The sequence below is a fragment of the Brassica oleracea genome, unplaced genomic scaffold (assembly GCF_000695525.1).
Source record: "Brassica oleracea var. oleracea cultivar TO1000 unplaced genomic scaffold, BOL UnpScaffold01736, whole genome shotgun sequence".
Classification (NCBI taxonomy): domain Eukaryota; kingdom Viridiplantae; phylum Streptophyta; class Magnoliopsida; order Brassicales; family Brassicaceae; genus Brassica; species Brassica oleracea.
Genome location: NW_013618268.1, coordinates 21 through 5,644, shown reverse-complemented (window position 1 = coordinate 5,644; position 5,624 = coordinate 21). Strand labels below are relative to the sequence as shown.

Below are 5,624 nucleotides of genomic sequence, written 5' to 3'. Positions count from 1 at the left end.
ATAATTATGAGTGATGGAGGATGATATGGAAGTTGAGAAGACAATCACCTGAAAAAACTTCACGTTTTGTATGAGGAAAAAAGATGAAAGACGATTCAGATAGACACAATTTTTTTGGGAAGCCTGATTGTGACTGGCAGGAAAACGATATTTCATTGGTCGATTTTATTGTCTGTCTGATCTGGACATCCTCTTTGATACTCATATAACCCTTTTAATATATACTCCCTCTGGATACGAATGTAAGATGTTTTATATTTTTATCTTGTATACAAATGTATGATGTTTTGAGATATAATTAATGCATTTATTTTTAAAATTTAAACATAAATTAAAAAGTAAAATTATGAGTGGTGAAACTTTATTGATATAATCAAAAAGTAACAACTAAAATATTGTATTTATTGTTTCTTAATATGTGTGTAAAACCTTAAACATCTTATATTTAAATCCAGAGGGAGTAGAAGATTATAAATAATGAGAAGACTCAAGTGTCAAGCAACTATAGGATGACGATTTCCGCAAGCGACATTAAATCATCAAATAAGATTTGCATGTCTCAAGCCTTTTGGAAAAAAAAAATTGCATGTCTCTCATTGGTTTCTCTGACTCAGTCTCAAGAAAAATGATTATATAAAACACTAGGGTAGGTCCGTCTACGGACGGGATATTCTTTACTTGTGATCTTGGTTTTTTATTTTTTGTATGATTTGGTAGTTTGTGTGTTTAGATTTGCATTTGCAAAAGATGTATATAATAGTGTTATTGTCTATTAGAACATATTAAGTGACGAAAGATATTATATTCATTTTAGTTAATGTTTGATGTTTACTTATTTTTGTCACTTGGTTTTGTTTTTTTATTTGTTGTCAAATATATTTTATGACATTATTCTATTTTAGTTATTTTTTTTATGTTTTTTTTTATACTGAAAACACATTTTATATCATTTTCGCATATGTCTAACTATTTTTTTATTATTATTCTTGTTAGAGATTATAAAGTTGTATTAGCATGATACGATTTTCATGATTGAAATTGTTTATTAAATGCTTGCTCAATTTTTTTTTATATATAGTAAGTATTATTTGATTTTTTATTGTTGTGGTTAGGTTTAATACTCAAAACATTGATTATTTTATATTTTGTTTATATTGTTTCATTTGTTATACCGAGTAATATATTATTTTATTTTTAAAAATTTACTATAAATTTATTATCGAACAGGAAAAACATAAGAAACTTCTCCATTTCCTTATAGTAAAAACACTTAGTGCACCTTTTCTTGAGGTCATTGAGCTCGCAGGCTCTTAGTGGCATTTTAAGAATCATGTTTATACCATAGGATCTCCTCTTTATGATTGGAACCTCATGCAACGACTGCTTAACTTGCCTCCACAGCTTGTCAGCAACGTATGTGTGGTTTCACCATTTATGTACGTCTATAAGATTCATGTGTGGTTTCACCATTTATGAACGTCTATAAGATTCATCCCTTCAGCATGGTCACCTGCGAGTAGCCTAAGTTCTGCGTACAGGTACCTTTCTTATAGTGTTTTGTTGCAGATATTTTTAGGTGTCTCGTTCCTTTGGGACGTAAAGCAAATATAAGAAAAGATAATATTGGATATAACAATATTAATAACAAAAACATATTATTAGTTTCTAAAGATAATGTTTTAAAAATCAAATAGTTTTTTAAATATTTTTAAGCTTATGTAAGGAAAATTGTATTTAAAGTTCTGAAAAATAGAAAAAAGTTTCTAAAAAATAGGAAAAACAAATTAATAGCTAAATAATTTTAATAATAGATACTGGAGAATGAGGGGATATGGAAATTATTTTTAAAATTATCGGCTCAAATAAATGTTTAGCAAATTTAGAGAGGCTAATTAACTAATAAATGTATAACATTCTACCAAATATATTTAAAAGTAACTGCAAAGAAACTTTAGTTTCCAAAATGCCACTGATCGCATTTATCCTTGATATTGTTTAGATGGCATATCCTCGGTGGTTGTAAATGTTTTTAGATAACAAAGGTTTTCAGCTTGTATCCTATGTAAAGACTTTTCAATGTGTTGTCAATATTGATCTCCCATTTGTGATCTGATCAATCTCTCTTTTGGTTTAACAACTTATTATTTATTATTTTGACTGACGATATACGTACTCTTTTGAGTGGTTTTGGTTTGACAGGAACAGTTGAACATGACGGTGCTATGCTATCCAAACTGGAGAGAGGTTGAGACTAAGGAAGTGGAAGGAATTCCACCGTATGGCATGGAGCTTAGGAAATGAGAGTATTGGTCTATTTAAATCCTCTTTGCTGGTCTGTCAAAAGTTTTGACAAATGTTTAAACTTGTTTTTTTTTTGCTTGAATTTGTCTCTTCATTATTGCATTGTGGTCTGAAAAAACTATCAGATATTGCATTAGAAAACTTCTCAAGTTTTGTGTTTTGTACTTTCTCGTCGCATGACATTCTTGCATTGTGATCATAAGTTGCATGTATAAACCAATCTCCATATGTTGAAAATGCATTTTTCTTCAGAATACATGCAAACGATTGTAAACTCAAGACAAATCATACACTTTGTTATACATATAAATATGTCAAATAGCAAGAAAATTATGGATCAGTATGATTTTCAAATAGCACATCATTCATTTATGAGGTTAGTTTCAGGAACTGTTGGCCTTGAGGCTTTGGAAGAGATACGGAAGAGGTGTGCTGGTGAGGCTTGCCTCGTTTTTTGCGTTATGCCTTGGATCTGTGCAGCAGCTCTTTTCTGTGCAGTGTTCCTTACCGGCTTAAAACCAATCTTCTGCAGCTCCTTCTCCATGTCAAATAAGTCGCTTGGGAGAGGCTATGTCACAGAATAGATGCTTGAACTTGTCATCAATATCACTGATATTTCTTTGAAGTAAAGATAAGCTACATGCGAAACACCACAAGAAGCTCAACTAATACTTTATGAACAGGAAAAAACGATACACACATTAATATGATAGCAATATAGCATTGAGACCATGTCTCGTTAGCATTATAAGACAACACCACCCACTAAGATTGTTTTTTTTTATGGATGAGAGTAACTGGTCGTTATATATTTAAAATATCAATCTTTCCTTTCTTCTTCACTTGTTATATCCCACACATTCCAACATCACAATTAAACCAATCAAAAGTTCAATCTTGGATTTATTGGAAAGAAGCTTGGAAGCTTTTCCTATCAAGCTGCAGATTTTCTAGCGTCTCTGAATCTCTCATCACCTCTTTATGTGCATCTTGATTATTGTTTGTCCGATCCTTGGGGTGCAGAACCTGGTCTTCTCATTAATCAAAGAACAAACTATTAAGCAAAGTCTGACTCAGATAGCCAACATGAAACAAAGTGGAGATCTTTTTTTTTGTGTGTGTATAAAATGGTGTTTGGAGATATGTGTACCCTCGTAGGCTATTAGACTCAAGGTCTTGATGAAGACTCAGTTTCTGATCCTCTCCTTCAATTTCCATTCATGGTCTCTGTTTTGCTCTGTAAAACAAAAATATGTTAATCACTGAACCTGAGCAGAGCAGAGCATGGACAAACAATTAAAAGTTTATACTAAAAAACATGATCCACACATATGCAAAGAACTCGGGAAATAGTTTCTCAAATCTCTTAAAAACTTTTAATCTCTGACTAAGCCACTTGAGAACCTGCCTTGAGTTCGCCATTCTACTGAGAAAAAACTTCAACTGTTGTTTGGATTTGCGAAGATGATGTTTATGGTATGTAAGCTTTACCTTTTTATAGTTGGAGACGCACAGCCTTGAAGTTAGAAAGATACAATGAATGAGAAATCACGGTTACAGCGTGGGTCGAATTTAAGAATCTCGTTAATGGCTGTGAATAAATTGATCCTGTAACGGTTCCAGAGAGAGAAAAACGAAGACGAAACGACACGAAGAAAGCCCAATCCAGGGAATCGTCTCACAAATATATTGTTGAATACACCATTGTCGCTTTGGCTAGCAACAGAACGAAGAACACGATGAACCCTAGTTCCAATGGCCGCCATACGGAAAGAAGAAGGTGAAAGATCGGCTGCGCCATAAGGGACTCTGGTTCTGTCTCGACATCGTATGGTAGAGACGAAAGCTAAGCACAAAACCCTATTAGCAAAACGACGCTGAGAACCGCGTTTACAGCTGGATGAAGTAATTGCTCGGCTTGCCAACTGTAACGAATGTAGGGTCCAGTCAAAATAAAAACACACGGTTTAATGGAACGCTGCGGATCTGACGTGTCAGCGCGAGGGAGACCCTATTTCCGACGTGGAGCCCTCAGAAGAGATACAATGCTTTCTTTATATATAAAGATTATGATACTTGTGGAAAATAAATGTCAATTATAGAAATTAACGTTCGTTCCTAACTTTCTTTTTGAGTAATTCATTTATTTTACAACTTGAGTTATCTGTTTATATATACAGTTGTACTCAAAATAATATAGTTTGAGGTATTTTAACATATGGGTGAGATGCAAAGTCGGTCCATTAACTAAAGCATGAAAAAGACATACAATATCACGGATCTAAAAGAATCTCAAATCTTAGACCATCTCCATTGGTTAGAACCCATGAGTTCTAAAAATTAATTTAATAGTTAATTGTGTACTTTATAAAGTTTAGAACTTCTGTTAATGTAATTAGTTTTGTAAAGGTCCAATGGGAAAACTCCTATGAGGTTCTTAAAACTTTTTTTTAGAAATTAAATTATTAAATTTAAATATTACAAAACTTATAAATTATTCGATTTCATAACATTTAAACAAATATGACAAAAAAACATATGAAAAATACAAATACAAATTTATAATTAGACATTTTAAACAAACATGAAAGAAATGCATAAACGAAAAAAAAAACCGATTAGTTGTAATCTTGATTTATACCAAATTTTTGCCGTGTATTCTCAACTAAATCAACTTGCTTTGAATTGTTGATCAAAGATTTGGTCGAATCATGTCTTCAATGTTATTAGAACAAAATGCCATTTACCAAAGTTAGAAGCAAGAAATGTAAATTTGAAGGTAGGTTCGTTCTTCTATTTCTCAGGAATCACAGAGGAGAAACAAGCAGGCTCTTGATGATTGAAGGTAGGTTCGTTTAAATGAGAGAGCAAACGACGACGTTTCTACAGGAATCACGGAGATTGATGATTGCAAATCCTTTTACAATCTTACTTATTAAAACAGAGAGATTGATGATTGCAAATCCTTTTACAATCAAACACGAAGGAGGAAACCAACCTGGCCACTTGGGACTCATCTCGGAGAACCACCCAGGAATCACAGAGGAGAAACAAGCAGGCTCTTTCGCCTTTGTAACAATCGTAACACCAACGAAAATCGAGATCAGAATCAAGTGGTTTTCAGATCAAATCCCCCGACGAAGATCGAGAGAGGAAGAGAAAGAGAAACAAATGATTTTTGAAGGAGAGAGGAGAGAGTGATAAATGGGAGGTCCAGTACCAGTGTGACACATAGGGGTGCTTAACATAGGGGTGCTTAACATATCTATTCTTTTATTTTGAAACAGAGAATCCACAGAGTTTTAATACCAAGTTCCACTGAG

At 33.0% G+C, this 5,624-nt stretch overlaps 1 long non-coding RNA gene across 3 annotated transcripts; it reads right to left on the bottom strand.

The window, feature by feature from the left end:
* Nucleotides 1-2,620: 2,620 nt before the first annotated feature.
* LOC106321474 lies at nt 2,621-3,929 on the bottom strand. 3 transcript variants are annotated; one of them, XR_001266077.1, is made up of 3 exons: nt 3,793-3,929; nt 3,452-3,538; nt 2,621-3,332 (listed from the first exon to the last, which is right to left on the bottom strand). It is a non-coding gene; the product is annotated as an uncharacterized LOC106321474 (long non-coding RNA). The 3 variants fall into 3 exon arrangements; XR_001266076.1 differs by lacking the exon at nt 3,793-3,929 and adding an exon at nt 3,706-3,765; XR_001266078.1 differs by lacking the exon at nt 3,793-3,929 and adding an exon at nt 3,631-3,719.
* Between the last annotated feature and the right edge of the window lie 1,695 nt (nt 3,930-5,624).